We start from the raw sequence: 20627 nt of genomic DNA, 5'->3' as shown, positions 1-20627 counted from the left end.
TAGTGACTTATCAGTGGTTCCTTAGTGACTTATCAGTGGTTCTTCAGTGAGTTATTGTGGTTCTTCAGGGAGTTATCAGTGGTTCCTTAGTGACTTATCAGTGGTTCCTCGGTGAGTTATCAGTGGTTCCTTAGTGACTTATCAGTGGTACTTCAGTGAGTTATTGGTGGTTCCTTAGTGACTTATTAGTGGTTCCTCAGTGAGTTATCATTGGTTCTTCAGTGAGTTATTGGTGGTTCCTTAGTGACTTATCAGTGGTTCTTCAGTGAGTTATTGGTGGTTCCTTAGTGACTTATCAGTGGTTCTTCAGTGAGTTATCAGTGGTTCCACAGTGAGTTATCATTGGTTCTTCAGTGAGTTATTGGTGGTTCCTTAGTGACTTATCAGTGGTTCTTCAGTGAGTTATCAGTGGTTCCTCAGTGAGTTATCATTGGTTCTTCAGTGAGTTATTGGTGGTTCCTTAGTGACTTATCAGTGGTTCTTCAGTGAGTTATCAGTGGTTCCTTAGTGACTTATCAGTGGTTCTTCAGTGAATTATTGTGGTTCTTCAGTGACTTATCAGTGGTTCCTCAGTCAGGGTCTCCTGGGTTCTGATTTCACCTGTAGGCAAAGCATGATTTGGGAGCAGGTCACTCAGGATTGACAGTTGTGTCCACTCATAACCAGGTGGCTCTAGCATCTAGATACTGTAGTAAACGAGAGTCATGCAGAGCTCTATCTGAGAACTATGCTCTGCTCAGTGACAAGGATGATACCGGAGTGATGGTTACTGCTTGGCCCAGGGCAGAATGTCTGATCTTGTCCCAGGCACTATTCATTGAAGCATGTCGTAATGTAGACTAGGTTGCCACCTGGCCATTAGCAATGAGCAGATTGTATGAATGAGTATAGGGAAGGACTCACCTGGCTTAACAGAGAAAACAAGCAAATATCTACACAGCCTAGAGAGGCACTGGTCTGATGGTGCCAACCATGTTTTCGGTTATATTTGCTGCCCGTTACTTTAAACCAGCTTGTGGGCGTGATCGTGCGGTAAGAGGAGCTTTCAATCTCCTAGATATGGCAAAATTAATAAAAGGCACTGATCAAATGCACTGGTTTCAATCGTAGAAACTTGTGTTATAATATCCACAATGCACAGGGGCTGCCAGACGCCGACTCTCCACGTGTTTTCTCTGCTACCGGCACCAAGTCCAGGATACAACGGAACAAATGGAACAAAGAAGGTATTAACCTAACCGGCACAATCCTAGGACTCCAGCTTTGGATGGGTCATATTCACTGTAATTACCGGCTATTTTTGCACAAACTTTGTCTGTACATTTTTGACACTGGATATTATAATAACGTTTTCTACGATTGAAACCATTGCATTTGATCAGTGCCTTTTATCCATTTTGCCAACCATCTTTTCACCATACTTTACTTCTCCCCATCCGCTGTATCAAATACCTCCCCCTCTTCCACTTTGCTGAACAATTTCTCATTATTTTCCTTTGTGGCTTCTTGTTTCGGGCCTATGCTGGACGATGATCTTCTCCATAAGAAGTGCGGACAGGTGTAAATGACACTGAGGGGCGGCGTGATCTATTCTGTTCTGATGGATCTACAGTAGAATCTGGGGGGTGTGAGGAGGGGGTTAGGAGATATTCTGCCGTATGATAATGGACCAGTGAGACATAATGACACCTTGTGGAATGTGGGGGATGGGTGAGGTCATCTCTCATTGTGGGAGTCAAGGAAATGCATTAAATGAATCACATACATAATTTATTGGGGTGTGCGGCTTTCTCACTTCCAGGTCTTCCAGTTACTTCACCAACTAAGAGACTGCAATTGTCAAAGGTAAAGTGTTAATCCTCCAGTAATGTTTCCTAATGGATTGTTTTAGAGGCAGCAGCAGCTTCTAGCCCAATGCCACGAGGAGGCCCACGTTCCGGGATACAAATGACCTCTGTTCCACTAAGTATATACTCATCAATGTGTAAGCTCACAATCATCCTGAGACCCCTCTACCCCATAGTCCTATTGTCACGAGGGGTCTGTGGACCCACTGGGCCGTACTGCCTTGGCGGTAAGGCAGTTGGCCAACAGGGAGCAGGTGAGAGTCTATAGTTCTATAGGTACCTGTGGCAGCTCAGACAGCAGCAGGCGGACGTCAGGCGAGGTGAAGCAGGTCAGACGTGGATGCAGCGCAGCACGACTTTGGCACAGCTCAGTGCTAGACCAGGTATGGAATGCTAGGAACAGGAACTGGAACAGGTAACACACTAGGAGGCCATCACATAGACAAACTAGGGAACAACAATGCTCAGGCATAGAACTAGTGCTCACGGGTCTAGGTTCATCCACAATGTCCGGTGTGCACGTTGCCCCTTTAAGAGCAGGCATGAGCGTGCGCGCGAACCCTACGGGATCTGGCTGAGGTGAGTGGACGCGAGCCGACTCATGGCTGTCAGGAGGGGAACGGAGCTGACAGCCCGCAGCCACGGACATTACACCTATACCTAATTTATGGAATCCCTAACTCCTCTCCACCCTCTGCTGAGACCCCCATAGTCCTGTATTCTATGTCTGGAGATCCTCCCTCCTCTCCACCCTCTGCTGAGACCCTCATGGTCCGGTATTCTATGAAAATCAAAATCTGTGGCACTCTGCAGGTTCTTTTGGGTGCTATGGGTAGGGTACCCACCCCGTAAATCTTGAAGAGGTAAACTCAAGCACTCCTTACTTTAGTATGCAAAAATTGAATTTATTTAGAATGAGGCAAAAAGTAACATTTCGGCCACAGTTTGGCCTTTGTCAAACACTTTTGCCGCTGGTCAATAGAAAAAATACAGATCTATGTTCCAATGGTACAAGTTACCACAAAGCCCAAAGCGTTATATACCAGCATGTATCTCTATTTTTTCTATTGACCAGCGGCAATAGTGTCTGACAAAGGCCAAACTGTGGCCGAAACTTTACTTTTTGCCTCATTCTAAATAAATTAAATTTTTGCATACTAAAGTAAAGTGTGCTTGGGTCCGGTATTCTATGTCTGGAGATCCTCCCTCCTCTCCACCTACTGCTGAGACCCCCATGGTCCTGTATTCTATGTCTGTAGATCCTCCCTCCTCTTTACCCTCTGCTAAGACCCTATAGCCACGTATTCTATGTCAGGAGATCCTCATTCCTCTCCACCCTCTGCTGGGACCCCCATAGACCTGTATTCTATGTGTAAAGGATCTGCCAGACACAGCTTCTGTGTCGACGCCCGTGGTTAATCAGTCTCCATCTGCTCCTAGGTCTGATAAAGTGACTCGATCTGCTACCACTCAGGCTGGTAGGCTGAGGAGTGGGAGAACCTATCACAGCCTGGCCAGACGGTTCTAGCTCCCGCCCTCGGTCTATTTATACCTTCATTTGTTGCTTGTCCTTTGCCTGTGATTCTCTCTTGTTTCCTGGCTCTGCTGTTCCTGCTAATACTATTGACCTCTGCTTCATATCGACCCTGGCTTTACTGACTACGCTCCTGCTCTGCGTTTGGTACCTCGTACACTCCTGGTTTGACTCGGCTCGTTCACTACTCTTGTGAGCAACTGCCCCATTTCCCTTAGCTTCTGTGTACCCTTGTCTGTTTGTCTGTCATGCACATATTGAGCGTAGGGACCGTCGCCCAGTTGTACGCCGTCACCTAGGATGGGCCGTGCAAGTAGGCAGGTACTGAGTGGCGGCTAGATTAGGGCTCACCTGTCTGTCTCCCTACCCCAACATTACATAATCACAGGCCCATATAACTTTTCTACCCTGGTTCCTACACTACTATGGACCCCCTTGAGACCCTGGCTCAGCAAATGCAGGGTCTCTCCCTACAGGTCCAAGCCCTGGCTCAGAGGTGCGAACAGCGTGATGCTAACCAGGCAGTGCCCTTCAACTCACCTCTTGAACCCCACCTCAAGTTGCCTGACCGGTTCTCAGGGGACCGGAAGACTTTTTTCTCCTTTCGGGAGAGTTGTAGGCTCTATTTCCATCTAAGGCCTCACTCCTCAGGTTCTGAGAGACAGCGAGTGGGTATAATTATGTCCCGGCTCCAGGATGGCCCCCAAGAATGGGACTTCTCCTTGGCTCCTGACGCCCCTGAACTTTCCTCTGTTGACTTTTTTTTCTGCTCTCGGGCTCATCTATGACGAGACTGACAAGACTGCCTTTGCCGAGAGTCAACTGGTGACCTTACGTCAGGGTAAGAGACCCGTTGAGGAGTACTGTTCTGACTTTAGGAAGTGGTGTGTAGCTTCTCAGTGGAATGACCCTGCCTTGAGGTGTCACTTTAGATTGGGTCTGTCGAATGCCCTGAAAGACCTGTTAGTTAGTTATCCCTCTTCGGACTCTCTAGATCAGGTTATGGCTTTAGTGGTACGTCTTGACCAACGTCTCAGGGAACGACGACTTGAACGTTTTTGTGCCTTCTCCCCCATGATGGCTCCTGAGGTTCCGTTGCTTCGTTCTTCCACGGAAAACTCGGATGAACCAATGCAACTCGGGGCCTCCGTGTCTCCACAACAACGTAGAGAGCTCCGCAGGAAGAATGGTCTCTGCTTCTACTGTGGGGATGACAAGCATCAAGTGAACAACTGTCCTAGGCGTAAGAATAAGCAGCCGGAAAACTTCTGCACCTAAGTGACCATCGGGGAGGTCGCTTGGGCGCACAGGTATTTCCTGTAAATATGAAACATAATAAGATCTTGCTTCCCTTTCAGGTCTCTTTTGGTGGTAGGTCTGCCACCGGCAGTGCCTTCGTGGATTCAGGGTCTTCTGCTAATATTATGTCTGTGTAATTTGCTATGTCTCTGGCTATGCCTTTGATTGATTTGCCTAAACCTGTCCCGGTAGTGGGTATTGACTCCACTCCACTTGCTAATGGTTATTTTACTCAGCATACCCCTGTATTTGAACTCATGGTTGGCTCCATGCATTTGGAGCAGTGCTCTGTACTGGTGATGCAGGGATTATCGTCCGATTTGGTTTTAGGCCTTCCCTGGTTGCAGTTGCATAATCCCACGTTTGACTGGAATACTGGGGATCTTACCAAATGGGGTAATGAATGCATGACGTCATGTTTTTCTGTTAATTTTATTTCTCTCCCTGAGGAGGTGAACACGCTACCTGAGTTTGTTCAGGACTTCGCTGATGTTTTCTCTAAGGAGGCCTCCGAAGCGTTACCTCCTCATAGAGAATACGATTGCGCTATCGATTTGGTACCTGGTGCTAAGCTCCCTAAGGGTAGGATATTTAATCTCTCTTGTCCTGAACGTGAAGCCATGAGAGAGTATATCCAGGAGTGCCTGGCCAAGGGTTACATTCGCCCCTCTACTTCTCCGGTAGGTGCTGGCTTCTTCTTCGTAGGGAAGAAGGATGGTGGTCTTAGGCCATGCATTGACTACCGTAACTTGAATAAGGTCACTGTAAGGATCCAGTATCCCCTTCCTTTGATTCCTGATCTCTTTAATCAGGTTCAGGGGGCCCAATGGTTCTCTAAGTTTGATCTACGGGGGGCGTATAACCTTATCCGCATCAGAGAGGGGGATGAGTGGAAGACTGCGTTTAACACGCCCGAAGGTCATTTCGAATACCTCGTCATGCCCTTTGGGTTGTGTAATGCTCCCGCGGTCTTCCAGAATTTCATAAATGAGATTTTAAGAGACTACCTGGGGGTATTTCTTGTTGTGTACCTTGATGACATACTTCTGTTTTCCAAGGACTGGTCCTCCCACATTGAGCATGTCAGGAAGGTGCTCCAGGCCCTTCGAGAAAACAAACTGTTTGCAAAAACCGAAAAATGTGTGTTTGGGGTACAGGAGATACCATTTTTGGGTCAAATCCTCACTCCTCATGAATTCCGCATGGACCCCGCCAAGGTTCAGGCTGTGGCGGAATGGGTCCAACCTGCCTCCCTGAAGGCGTTACAGTGTTTTTTGGGGTTCGCTAATTATTACAGGAGATTTATTGCTAACTTCTCGGTCATCGCTAAGCCTCTTACGGACCTCACTCGCAAAGGTGCTGATCTCCTCCACTGGCCTCCTGAGGCTGTCCAGGCTTTTGAGGTCCTTAAGAGGTGCTTTATCTCAGCCCCAGTGCTGATTCAGCCTAACCAAAGGGAGCCATTGATCGTGGAGGTTGACGCATCCGAGGTGGGAGTGGGAGCTGTCTTGTCCCAGGGTACCAGGTCCCTCACCCATCTCCGTCCCTGTGCCTACTTCTCCAGGAAGTTTTCGCCCACTGAGCGTAACTATGACGTTGACAACCGCGAAATCTTAGCCATTAAATGGGCATTTGAAGAGTGGCGCCACTTCCTGGAGGGGGCTAGGCACCAGGTAACTGTCCGTAACTGTCCTTACCGACCACAAGGATCTGGTCTTCCTAGAATCTGCCCGGAGGCTAAACCCGAGACAAGCTCGATGGGCGTTGTTTTTTACTAGATTCAACTTTGTGGTCACCTATAGGGCTGGGTCTAAAAATATTAAAGCTGATGCACTGTCGCGTAGCTTCATGGCCAGCCCTCCTTCGGAGGAAGATCCTGCTTGTGTTTTGCCCCCAGGTATAATAATATCCTCTGTTGATTCTGACTTAGTCTCCGAAATTGCGGCTGATCAAGGTTCAGCTCCCGGGAACCTTCCTGAGAACAAGCTGTTTGTTCCCCTGCAATTCCGGCTAAGGGTACTTAGGGAAAATCATGACTCTGCACTATCTGGTCATCCTGGCATCCTGGGTACCAAGAACCTCATTGCTAGAAACTATTGGTGGCCTGAGTTGCCTAAAGACGTTAAGGCCTACATCGCCGCTTGTGAAATTTGTGCTAGGTCCAAGACTCCCAGGTCCCGACCAGCGGGCTCACTATGTTCTTTGCCCATTCCCCAGAGACCTTGGACCCATATCTCCATGGATTTTATCACCGATCTGCCTCCATCTCAAGGCAAGTCGGTGGTGTGGGTTGTAGTAGACCGCTTCAGTAAGATGTGCCACTTTGTGCCCCTCAAGAAACTACCCAACGCTAAGAAGTTAGCTACCTTGTTTGTCAAACACATCCTGCGTCTCCATGGGGTCCCTGTCAATATTGTTTCGGACAGAGGGGTACAATTTGTTTCATTGTTTTGGAGAGCATTCTGTAAAAAGTTGGAGAGTGATCTGTCCTTCTCCTCGGCCTTCCATCCTGAAACTAATGGCCAAACTGAGAGGACTAATCAGTCTCTAGAACAATATTTAAGGTGTTTTATCTCTGACTGTCAATATGATTGGGTCTCATTCATTCCCCTCGCCGAATTTTCCCTTAATAACCGGGTCAGTAACTCGTCAGGGGTCTCCCCCTTTTTCTGTAATTTTGGGTTCAATCCACGGTTCTCCTCCGTTTCACCTGGTAGTTCCAACAATCCCGAGGTAGAGGTCGTTCATCGGGAACTGTGCACAGTCTGGGCCCAGGTTCAGAAGAACCTAGAGGTGTCCCAGAGCATACAAAAAACTCAGGCAGATAGAAGACGGTCTGCTAACCCCTTGTTTGTGGTCGGGGATCTGGTGAGGCTGTCTTCAAAAAATTTGCGCCCTAAAGTTCCATCCAAAAAATTTGCTCCCCGGTTTATAGGGCCGTACAAGGTCATTGAGGTCCTTAACCCTGTCTCCTTCCGACTGGAGTTACCCCCGTCTTTTCAAATACACGACGTGTTTCATGCCTCCCTCCTTAAACGCTGCTCCCCGTCCTTGGTTACCTTGAGGAAACCTCCGGCCCCTGTTCTCACCCCTGAAGGGGTAGAATTCGAGGTGGCCAAGATTGTGGACAGCAGGATGGTCCAAGGCTCCCTCCAGTACCTGGTCCATTGGAGAGGATACGGGCCTGAGGAGAGGACTTGGGTACCCGCCCGGGATGTTCATGCTGGGTTATTGCTCAGGAAGTTCCATCTTTGGTTCCCCAATAAGCCAGGTCCACCTAGAAAGGGTCAAGTGGCCCCTCATAAAAAGGGGGGGGGGGTACTGTAAAGGATCTGCCAGACATCTGCCTCTCCACCCCCTGCTGAGACCCCCATAATCCTGTATTCTATGTCTGGAGATCCTTCCCCCTCTCCACCCTCTGCTGAGACCCCCATAGTCCTGTCATTTGTGATTGGAGTCCCTTACTTCTGTCTGGCCATGGATTCTGTATATGTTCACATAGTATTCAGTTTTTTGCATTGCTCAGTTGATCATTCTGGTAAAATATAAAAGACTAGAAACAATCTTCCGGGAGTGAAATGCTGGTGGCGGCGGCGTATTCCCACCCACCTGCATCCACAGCACCATAAATATATTCTGGCCGCTTGTATTTATCTTATTTGAGTTTTGACAGAAAATTTCTAAACAAATGATCTCATATCAGTAAAATGCGACGATTCTCCGAGCGCGGAGCTTGAATGAAAGGAGCCGCGTTTACGCTGACACTGATGTTACTTTATCCAGATTCCCAGTTCAGAACATTTACTACTATTACCCGGACAGCAGCGACATATGTAACCGGCTACATTCTCCACATAACGACCACTGCTGAGACCCCCATAGTCCTGGATTCTATATATGGAGATCCTCACTCCTCTCCACCCACTGCTAAGACCACCATAGTCCTGTATTCTATATATGGAGATCGTCCCTCCCCTCCACCCTCTGATGAGACCACCATAGTCCTGTATTTTATGTCTGGAGATCCTCACTCCTCTCTACCCTCTGCTGAGACCCCCATAGTCCTGTATTCTATGTCTGGAGATCCTCACTCCTCTCCACCTTCTACTGAGACCCCCATAGTCCTGTATTCTCTGTCTGGAGATCCTCACTCCTCTCCACCTTCTACTGAGACCCCCATAGTCCTGTATTCTCTGTCTGGAGATCCTCTCTCCTCTCCACCCTCTGCTGAGACCCCCATAGTCCCATATTCTATGTCCTGAGATCCTCTCTCCTCTCCACCCTCTGCTGAGACCCCCATAGTCCTGTATTCTATGTCTGGAGATCCTCTCTCCTCTCCACTCTCTGCTGAGACCCCCATAGTCCCGTATTCTATGTCTGTAGATCCTTTCTCCTCTCTACCCTCTGCTGAGACCACCATAGTCCTGTTTTCTCTGTCTGGAGAGCCTCACTCCTCCCCACCCACTGCTGAGACCACCATAGTCCTGTATTTTATGTCTGGAGATCCTCCCTCCTCTCCACCCTCTGCTGAGACCCCCATCGTCCTGTATTCTATGTCTGGAGATCCTCACTCCTCCCCACCCTCTGCTGAGACCCCCATAGTCCTGTATTCTATGTCTGGAGATCCTCTCTCCTCTCCACCCTCTGCTGAGACCCCCATAGTCCCGTATTCTATGTCTGTAGATCCTTTCTCCTCTCTACCCTCTGCTGAGACCCCCATAGTCCTGTTTTCTCTGTCTGGAGAGCCTCACTCCTCCCCACCCACTGCTGAGACCACCATAGTCCTGTATTCTAAGTCTGGAGATCCTCCCTCCTCCCCACCCACTGCTGAGACCCCCATGGTCCTGTATTCTATGTCTGGAGATCCTCCCTCCTCCCCACCCTCTGCTGAGACCCCCATAGTCCTGTATTCTAAGTCTGGAGATCCTCTCTCCTCTCCACCCTCTGCTGAGACCCCCATAGTCCCGTATTCTATGTCTGGAGATCCTTTCTCCTCTCTACCCTCTGCTGAGACCCCCATAGTCCTGTTTTCTCTGTCTAGAGATCCTCACTCCTCCCCACCCACTGCTGAGACCACCATAGTCCTGTATTCTAAGTCTGGAGATCCTCTCTCCTCTCCACCCTCTGCTGAGACCCCCATAGTCCCGTATTCTATCTCTGGAGATCCTTTCTCCTCTCTACCCTCTGCTGAGACCCCCATAGTCCTGTTTTCTCTGTCTAGAGATCCTCACTCCTCCCCACCCACTTCTGAGACCACCATAGTCCTGTATTCTAAGTCTGGAGATCCTCCCTCCTCCCCACCCACTGCTGAGACCCCCATGGTCCTGTATTCTTTGTCTGGAGATCCTCTCTACCCTCTGCTGAGACCCCCATAGTCCTGTATTCTAATTCTGGAGATGCTCCCTCCTCTCCACCCTCTGCTGAGACCCCCATAGTCCTGTATGCTATGTCTGGAGATCCTTCCCCCTCTCCGCCCACTGCTGAGACCCCCATAGTCCCGTATTCTATGTCTGGAGATCCTCACTACTCTCCACCCTCTGCTGAGACCCCCATGGTCCTGTATTCTTTGTCTGGAGATCCTAATTCCTCTCCACCCTCTGCTGAGAAACCCATAGTCCTGTATTCTATGTCTGGAGATCCTTTCTCCTCCCTCTGCTGAGACCCCCATAGTCCCGTATTCTATGTCCTGAGATCCTCTCTCCTCTCCACCCTCTGCTGAGACCCCCATAGTCCTGTATTCTCTATCTGGAGATCCTCACTCCTCTCCACCTTCTGCTGAGACCCCCATAGTCCTGTATTTTATGTCTGGAGATCCTCCCTCCTCTCCACCCTCTGCTGAGACCCCCATAGTCCTGTATTCTATGTCTGGAGATCCTCCCTCCTCTCCACCCTCTGCTGAGACCCCCATAGTCCTGTATTCTATGTCTGGAGATCCTCTCTCCTCTCCACCCTCTGCTGAGACCCCCATAGTCCCGTATTCTATGTCTGGAGATCCTCCCTCCTCTCCACCCTCTGCTGGGACCCCCATAGTCCTGTATTCTATGTCAGGAGATCCTCCCTTCTCTCCACCCTCTGCTGGGACCCCCATAGTCCTGTATTCTATGTCTGGAGATCCTCACTACTCTCCAGCCTCAGCTGAGACCCCCATAGTCCTGTATTCTATGTCTGGAGATCCTCCCTCCTCTCCACCCTCTGCTGAGACCCCCATAGTCCTGTATTCTATGTCTGGAGATCCTCCCTCCTCTCCACCCTCTGCTGAGACCCCCATAGTCCTGTATTCTATGTCTGGAGATCCTCCTTCCTCTCCACCCTCTGCTGAGACCCCCATAGTCCTGTATTCTATGTCTGGAGATCCTCCCTCCTCTCCACCCTCTGCTGAGACCCCCATAGTCCTGTTTTCTATGTCTGGAGATCCTCCTTCCTCTCCACCCTCTGCTGAGACCCCCATAGTCCTGTATTCTATGTCTGGAGATCCTCCCTCCTCTCCACCCTCTGCTGAGACCCCCATAGTCCTGTATTCTATGTCTGGAGATCCTCCCTCCTCTCCACCCTCTGCTGAGACCCCCATAGTCCTGTATTCTATGTCTGGAGATCCTCCCACCTCTCCACCCTCTGCTGAGACCCCCATAGTCCTGTATTCTATGTCTGGAGATCCTTCCCCCTCTCCACTCTCTGCTGAGACCCCCATAGTCCTGTATTCTATGTCTGGAGATCCTTCCCCCTCTCCACCCACTGCTGAGACCCCCATAGTCCCGTATTCTATGTTTGGAGATCCTCACTACTCTCCACCCTCTGCTGAGACCCCCATAGTCCTGTAATCTATGTCTGGAGATCCTCTCTCCACCCTCTGCTGAGACCCCCATGGTCCTGTATTCTTTGTCTGGAGATCCTAATTCCTCTCCACCCTCTGCTGAGACCCCCATAGTCCTGTATTCTATGTCTGGAGATCCTTTCTCCTCCCTCTGCTGAGACCCCCATAGTCCTGTATTCTATGTCTGGAGATCCTCACTACTCTCCACCCTCTGCTGAGACCCCCATTGTCCTGTATTCTATGTCTGGAGATCCTCCCTCCTCTCCATCCTCTGCTGGGACCCCCATAGTCCTGTATTCTATGTCAGGAGATCCTCCCTCCTCTCCACCCTCTGCTGGGACCCCCATAGTCCTGTATTCTATGTCTGGAGATCCTCCCTCCTCTCCACCCTCTACTGAGACCCCCATAGTCCTGTATTCTATGTCTGGAGATCTTCCCTCCTCTCCACCCTCTGCTGAGACCCCCATAGTCCTGTATTCTATGTCTGGAGATCCTTTCTCCTCTCCACCCTCTGCTGAGACCCCATAGTACTGTATTCTATGTCTGGAGATCCTTTCTCCTCTCTACCCTCTGCTGGGACCCCCATAGTCCTGTAGTCTCTGTCTGGAGATCCTCCCTTTCCACCCTCTGCTGGGACCCCCATAGTCCTGTATTCTCTGTCTGGAGATCCTCCCTCTCCACCCTCTGCTGCGACCCCCATAGTCCTGTATTCTATGTCTGGAGATCCTTTCTCCTCTCCACCCTCTGCTGAGACCCCCATAGTACTGTATTCTATGTCTGGAGATCCTTTCTCCTCTCCACCCTCTGCTGAGACCCCCATAGTACTGTATTCTATGTCTGGAGATCCTCTCTCCTCTCCACACTCTGCTGAGACCCCCATAGTACTGTATTCTATGTCTGGAGATCCTTTCTCCTCTCTACCCTCTGCTGGGACCCCCATAGTCCTGTATTCTATGTCTGGAGATCCTCCCTCCTCTCCACCCTCTGCTGAGACCCCCATAGTCCTGTATTCTATGTCTGGAGATCCTCCCTCCTCTCCACCCTCTGCTGAGACCCCCATAGTCCTGTATTCTATGTCTGGAGATCCTCCTTCCTCTCCACCCTCTGCTGAGACCCCCATAGTCCTGTATTCTATGTCTGGAGATCCTCCCTCCTCTCCACCCTCTGCTGAGACCCCCATAGTCCTGTTTTCTATGTCTGGAGATCCTCCTTCCTCTCCACCCTCTGCTGAGACCCCCATAGTCCTGTATTCTATGTCTGGAGATCCTCCCTCCTCTCCACCCTCTGCTGAGACCCCCATAGTCCTGTATTCTATGTCTGGAGATCCTCCCTCCTCTCCACCCTCTGCTGAGACCCCCATAGTCCTGTATTCTATGTCTGGAGATCCTCCCACCTCTCCACCCTCTGCTGAGACCCCCATAGTCCTGTATTCTATGTCTGGAGATCCTTCCCCCTCTCCACTCTCTGCTGAGACCCCCATAGTCCTGTATTCTATGTCTGGAGATCCTTCCCCCTCTCCACCCACTGCTGAGACCCCCATAGTCCCGTATTCTATGTTTGGAGATCCTCACTACTCTCCACCCTCTGCTGAGACCCCCATAGTCCTGTAATCTATGTCTGGAGATCCTCTCTCCACCCTCTGCTGAGACCCCCATGGTCCTGTATTCTTTGTCTGGAGATCCTAATTCCTCTCCACCCTCTGCTGAGACCCCCATAGTCCTGTATTCTATGTCTGGAGATCCTTTCTCCTCCCTCTGCTGAGACCCCCATAGTCCTGTATTCTATGTCTGGAGATCCTCACTACTCTCCACCCTCTGCTGAGACCCCCATTGTCCTGTATTCTATGTCTGGAGATCCTCCCTCCTCTCCATCCTCTGCTGGGACCCCCATAGTCCTGTATTCTATGTCAGGAGATCCTCCCTCCTCTCCACCCTCTGCTGGGACCCCCATAGTCCTGTATTCTATGTCTGGAGATCCTCCCTCCTCTCCACCCTCTACTGAGACCCCCATAGTCCTGTATTCTATGTCTGGAGATCTTCCCTCCTCTCCACCCTCTGCTGAGACCCCCATAGTCCTGTATTCTATGTCTGGAGATCCTTTCTCCTCTCCACCCTCTGCTGAGACCCCATAGTACTGTATTCTATGTCTGGAGATCCTTTCTCCTCTCTACCCTCTGCTGGGACCCCCATAGTCCTGTAGTCTCTGTCTGGAGATCCTCCCTTTCCACCCTCTGCTGGGACCCCCATAGTCCTGTATTCTCTGTCTGGAGATCCTCCCTCTCCACCCTCTGCTGCGACCCCCATAGTCCTGTATTCTATGTCTGGAGATCCTTTCTCCTCTCCACCCTCTGCTGAGACCCCCATAGTACTGTATTCTATGTCTGGAGATCCTTTCTCCTCTCCACCCTCTGCTGAGACCCCCATAGTACTGTATTCTATGTCTGGAGATCCTCTCTCCTCTCCACACTCTGCTGAGACCCCCATAGTACTGTATTCTATGTCTGGAGATCCTTTCTCCTCTCTACCCTCTGCTGGGACCCCCATAGTCCTGTAGTCTCTGTCTGGAGATCCTCCCTCTCCACCCTCTGCTGCGACCGCCATAGTCCTGTATTCTATGTCTGGAGATCCTCTCTCCTCTCCACCCTCTGCTGAGACCCCCATAGTCCTGTATTCTATGTCTGGAGATCCTGCCTCCTCTCCACCCTCTGCTGAGACCCCCATTGTCCTGTATGCTATGATTGGATTACCTCCGTCCAATCAGCCCCCACTTACCTTTAGTTCTTTTATATAATGGAATGTCTGGTGTGATTTATAAAACATGAGCCCCTTCCTGCTTTTTCTGGGGTCCTTGCACGATTCTTGCTGGGATACCCTGCATCTTTGTCACCAGCCACAAGTCCTGATACACTTATTGTAAAGGATCTGCCAGGCACAGCTTCGGGGTTAACTCCCACAGGTAATCAGTCTACACCTGAATCTACGTCTCTGAGACTGACTCCTTCTTCCACCACTCAGGATGGCAGGCTTAGGAGTGGGAGAGCCTATCGCACCTGGCCAGACGGAGCTAGCTCCCGCCCTTTTCCCTTAATAACCGGGTCAGTAACTCGTCAGGGGTCTCCCCCTTTTTCTGTAATTTTGGGTTTAATCCACGGTTCTCCTCCGTTTCACCTGGTAGTTCCAACAATCCCGAGGTAGAGGTCGTTCATCGGGAACTGTGCACAGTCTGGGCCCAGGTTCAGAAGAACCTAGAGGCGTCCCAGAGCGTACAAAAAACTCAGGCTGATAGAAGTCGTTCTGCTAACCCCTTGTTTATGGTCGGGGATCTGGTGTGGTTATCGTCTAGGAACTTGCGTCTTAAGGTCCCGTCCAAGAAGTTTGCTCCCCGGTTTATTGGGCCGTATAAGGTCATTGAAGTCCTCAATCCTGTCTCCTTCCGGCTGGAGTTACCCCCATCTTTTCATATACACGACGTGTTTCATGCCTCCCTCCTTAAACGCTGCTCCCCGTCCTTGGCTCCCTCGAGGAAACCTCCTGTTCCCGTTCTCACCCCTGAGGGGGTAGAAATCGAGGTGGCCAAGATTGTGGACAGCAAGATGATCCAAGGCTCCCTCCAGTACCTGGTCCATAGGAGAGGATACGGTCCTGAGGAGAGGACTTGGGTACCCGCCCGGGCTGTTCACGCTGTGGTATTGGTCAGGAAGTTCCACCTTCGTTTCCCCAGTAAACCAGGTCCACTTAGAAAGGGTCCGGTGGCCCCTCATAAAAGGGGGGGTACTGTAAAGGATCTGCCAGGCACAGCTTCGGGGTTAACTCCCACAGGTAATCAGTCTACACCTGAATCTACGTCTCTGAGACTGACTCCATCTTCCACCACTCAGGATGGCAGGCTTAGGAGTGGGAGAGCCTATCGCAGCCTGGCCAGACGGAGCTAGCTCCCGCCCTCTGTCTATTTATAACTGCCTTTCCTGTTCCTCCTTTGCTTGTGATTCTTTCCGTGTGGTATCCTGGCCCAGCTACAGCTTCTAACTATTTGATCCTGCTCCATACTGACCCTGGCTTACTGACTACTCTTCTGCTCTGCGTTTGGTACCTCGTGCTCTCCTGGTTTGACTTGGCTCGTTCACCACTCTGTTGCTCACGGTGTTGCCGTGGGCAACTGCCCCTTTCCCTTTGCTTTGTATTCCCTTGTCTGTTTGTCTCGTGCACTTACTGAGCGTAGGGACCGCCGCCCAGTTGTACCCTGTCGCCTAGGGCGGGTCGTTGCAAGTAGGCAGGGACAGAGTGGCGGGTAGATTAGGGCTCACTTGTTCGTTTCCCTACCCCCGTCGTTACATAATCACAAGCCCATACCTAGTCTACCCTGGTCCCTGACACCACTATGGACCCCCTTGAGACCCTGGCTCAGCAAATGCAGGGTCTCTCCCTACAGGTCCAGGCCCTGGCTCAGAGGGTCAACCAGCCTGATGCTACCTTGGTAGTTCCCCTCACCTCACCTCCTGAACCCCACCTCAAGTTGCCCGACCGGTTCTCAGGGGACCGGAGGGCTTTTCTCTCCTTTCGGGAGAGTTGTAAGCTTTACTTTCGCTTAAAGCCCCACTCCTCAGGTTCTGAGAGCCAGCGAGTGGGTATAATTATGTCCCGGCTCCAGGATGGGCCCCAGTAATGGGCCTTCTCCTTGGCTCCTGACGCCCCTGAACTTTCCTCCGTTGATCTTTTCTTTTCTTCTCTCGGACTCATTTATGACGAGACTGATAGGACTGCCTTTGCCGAGAGTCAGCTGGTGACCTTACGTCAGGGGAAGAGACCTGTTGAGGAGTATTGTTCTGAATTTAGGAAGTGGTGCGTAGCTTTTCGGTGGAATGACCCTGCCTTAAGGTGCCAGTTTAGGTTTGGTCTGTCGAATGCCCTGAAAGACCTGCTAGTTAGCTATCCCTCTTCTGACTCCCTAGACCAGGTTATGGCTTTAGCGGTACGACTTGACCGACGTCTCAGGGAACGACAACGCGAACGTTTATGTGTTTTCTCCTCCGACTCCCCCATGATGCCTCCCGAGGTTCCGTTGCTTCGTTCTTCCCCGGAAAACTCAGAGGTACCTATGCAACTCGGGGCCTTCGTGTGTCCCCAACAACGTAGAGATTTCCGCAGGAAGAATGGTCTCTGCTTCTACTGTGGGGATGACAAGCATCAAGTGAACAACTGTCCTAAGCGTAAGAATGCAGCCGGAAAACTTCCGCGCCTAAGTGATCATCGGGGAGGTCACTTGGGCGCACAGGTATTTCCCGTAAATATGAAACTTAATAAAATCTTGCTTCCCTTTCAGGTCTCTTTTGGTGGTAGGTCTGCTACCGGCAGTGCCTTCGTGGATTCAGGGTCTTCTGCTAATATCATGTCTGTGGAATTTGCTATGTCTCTAGCTATGCCTTTGATTGATTTGCCTAAACCTGTCCCGGTAGTGGGTATCGACTCCACTCCTCTTGATAATGGTTATTTTACTCAGCATACCCCTGTTTTTGAACTCCTTGTTGGCTCCATGCATTTGGAGCAGTGCTCTGTACTGTTGATGCAGGGATTATCGTCCGATTTGGTTTTAGGCCTTCCCTGGTTGCAGTTGCATAATCCCACGTTTGATTGGAATACTGGGGATCTTACCAAATGGGGTAATGAATGCTTGACGTCATGTTTTTCTGTTAATTCTATTTCTCCCCCTGAGGAGGTGAACACGCTACCTGAGTTTGTTCAGGACTTCGCTGATGTTTTCTCTAAGGAGGCCTCCGAAGTGTTACCTCCTCATAGAGAATATGATTGCGCTTTCGATTTGGTACCAGGAGCTAAGCTCCCTAAGGGTAGGATATTTAACCTTTCTTGTCCCGATAGTGAAGCCATGAGAGAGTATATCCAGGAATGCCTGGCCAAGGGTTACATTTGCCCCTCTACTTCTCCGGTAGGTGCTAGCTTCTTCTTCGTAGGGAAGAAGGATGGTGGTCTTAGGCCATGCATTGACTACCGTAACCTGAATAAGGTCACTGTAAGGAACCAGTATCCCCTTCCTTTGATTCCTGATCTCTTTAATCAGGTTCAGGGGGCCCAATGGTTCTCTAAGTTTGATCTACGGATGGCATATAACCTTATCCACATCAAAGAGGGGGATGAGTGGAAGACTGCGTTTAACACGCCCGAAGGTCATTTCGAATACCTCGTCATGCCCTTTGGGTTGTGTAATGCTCCGGCGGTCTTCCAGAATTTCATAAATGAGATTTTGAGAGATTACCTGGTGATATTTCTTGTAGTGTACCTTGATGACATACTGGTGTTTTCCAAGGACTGGTCCTCCCACATTGAGCATGTCAGGAAGGTGCTCCAGGTCCTTCGGGAAAACAAACTGTTTGCAAAAAACGAAAAATGTGTGTTTGGGGTACAGGAGGTACCATTTTTGGGTCAAATCCTCACTCCTCATGAATTCCGCATGGACCCCGCCAAGGTTCAGGCTGTGGCGGAATGGGTCCAACCTGCCTCCCTGAAGGCGTTACAGTGTTTTTTGGGGTTCACTAATTATTACAGGAGATTTATTGCTAACTTCTCGGTCATCGCTAAGCCTCTTACGGACCTCACTCGCAAAGGTGCTGATCTCCTCCACTGGCCTCCTGAGGCTGTCCAGGCTTTTGAGGTCCTTAAGAAGTGCTTTATCTCGGCCCCGGTGCTGGTTCAGCCCAACCAAATGGAGCCATTTATCGTGGAAGTTGACGCATCCGAGGTGGGAGTGGGGGCTGTCTTGTCCCAGGGTACCAGGTCCCTCACCCATCTCCGCCCCTGTGCCTACTTCTCCAGGAAGTTTTCGCCCACTGAGAGTAACTATGATATTGGCAACCGTGAACTCTTAGCCATTAAATGGGCATTTGAAGAGTGGCGCCACTTCCTGGAGGGGGCTAAGCACCAGGTAACGGTCCTTACCGACCACAAGAATCTGGTTTTCCTAGAATCTGCCCGGAGGCTAAACCCGAGACAAGCTCGATGGGCGCTATTTTTTACCAGATTCAACTTTTTGGTTACCTATAGGGCTGGGTCTAAAAATATTAAGGCCGATGCACTGTCGCGTAGGTTCATGGCCAGCCCTCCTTCGGAGGGAGATCCTGCTTGTATTTTGCCTCCCGGTATAATCATTTCTTCTATTGATTCTGATTTAGTCTCTGAAATTGCGGCTGATCAAGGTTCAGCTCCCGGGAACCTTCCTGAGGACACGCTGTTTGTTCCCCTGCAATACCGGCTAAGGGTACTTAGGGAAAATCATGACTCCGCACTATCTGGTCATCCAGGCATCCTGGGTACCAAACACCTCATTGCCAGAAACTATTGGTGGCCTGGGTTGCCTAAAGACGTTAAGGCCTACGTCGCCGCTTGTGAGGCTTGTGCTAGGTCCAAGACTCCCAGGTCCCGACCAGCGGGCTTACTATGTTCTTTGCCCATTCCCCAGAGACCTTGGACCCATATCTCCATGGATTTTATCACCGATTTGCCTCCATCCCAAGGCAAGTCGGTGGTGTGGGTTGTAGTAGACCGCTTCAGTAAGATGTGCCACTTTGTGCCCCTCAAGAAACTCCCCAACGCTAAGACGTTAGCTACCTTGTTTGTCAAACACATCCTGCGTCTCCATGGGGTCCCTGTCAATATTGTTTCGGACAGAGGGGTACAATTTGTTTCATTGTTTTGGAGAGCCTTCTGTAAGAAGTTGGAGATTGATCTGTCCTTCTCCTCTGCTTTCCATCCTGAAACCAATGGCCAAACTGAGAGGACTAATCAATCTCTAAAACAATACTTAAGGTGTTTTGTCTCTGACTGTCAATATGATTGGGTCTCATTCATTCCCCTCGCTGAATTTTCCCTTAATAACGGGTCAGTAACTCGTCAGGGGTCTCCCCCTTTTTATGTAATTTTGGGTTTAATCCACGGTTCTCCTCCGTTTCACCTGGTAGTTCCAACAATCCCGAGGTAGAGGTCGTTCATCGGGAACTGTGCACAGTCTGGGCCCAGGTTCAGAAGAACCTAGAGGCGTCCCAGAGCGTACAAAAAACTCAGGCTGATAGAAGTCGTTCTGCTAACCCCTTGTTTATGGTCGGGGATCTGGTGTGGTTATCGTCTAGGAACTTGCGTCTTAAGGTCCCGTCCAAGAAGTTTGCTCCCCGGTTTATTGGGCCATATAAGGTCATTGAAGTCCTCAATCCTGTCTCCTTCCGGCTGGAGTTACCCCCATCTTTTCGTATACACGACGTGTTTCATGCCTCCCTCCTTAAACGCTGCTCCCCGTCCTTGGCTCCCTCGAGGAAACCTCCTGTTCCCGTTCTCACCCCTGAGGGGGTGGAAATCGAGGTGGCCAAGATTGTGGACAGCAAGATGGTCCTAGGCTCCCTCCAGTACCTGGTCCATTGGAGAGGATACGGGCCTGAGGAGAGGACTTGGGTACCCGCCCGGGATGTTCACGCTGGGGTATTGGTCAGGAAGTTCCACCTTCGTTTCCCCAGTAAACCAGGTCCACTTAGAAAGGGTCCGGTGGCCCCTCATAAAAGGGGGGGTACTGTAAAAGATCTGCCAGGCACAGCTTCGGGGTTAACTCCCACAGGTAATCAGTCTACACCTGAATCTACGTCTCTGAGACTGACTCCATCTTCCACCACTCAGGATGGCAGGCTTAGGAGCGGGAGAGCCTATCGCAGCCTGGCCAGACGGAGCTAGCTCCCGCCCTCTGTCTATTTATACCTGCCTTTCCTGTTCCTCCTTTGCTTGTGATTCTTCTCGTGTGGTTTCCTGGCCCAGCTACAGCTTCTAACTATTTGATCCTGCTCCATACTGACCCTGGCTTACTGACTACTCTTCTGCTCTGCGTTTGGTACCTCGTGCTCTCCTGGTTTGACTTGGCTCGTTCACCACTCTGTTGCTCACGGTGTTGCCGTGGGCAACTGCCCCTTTCCCTTTGCTTTGTATTCCCTTGTATGTTTGTCTCGTGCACTTACTGAGCGTAGGGACCGCCGCCCAGTTGTACCCCATCGCCTAGGGCGGGTTGTTGCAAGCAGGCAGGGACAGAGTGGCGGGTAGATTAGGGCTCACTTGTTCGTTTCCCTACCCCCGTCGTTACACTTATATGTGTT

The sequence above is a fragment of the Rhinoderma darwinii genome, chromosome 13, assembly GCF_050947455.1.
Source record: "Rhinoderma darwinii isolate aRhiDar2 chromosome 13, aRhiDar2.hap1, whole genome shotgun sequence".
In the NCBI taxonomy this organism is placed as follows: Eukaryota; Metazoa; Chordata; class Amphibia; order Anura; family Rhinodermatidae; genus Rhinoderma; species Rhinoderma darwinii.
The sequence above is the reverse complement of the archived record's forward strand: the minus strand, read 5'-3'. Positions refer to the sequence as shown.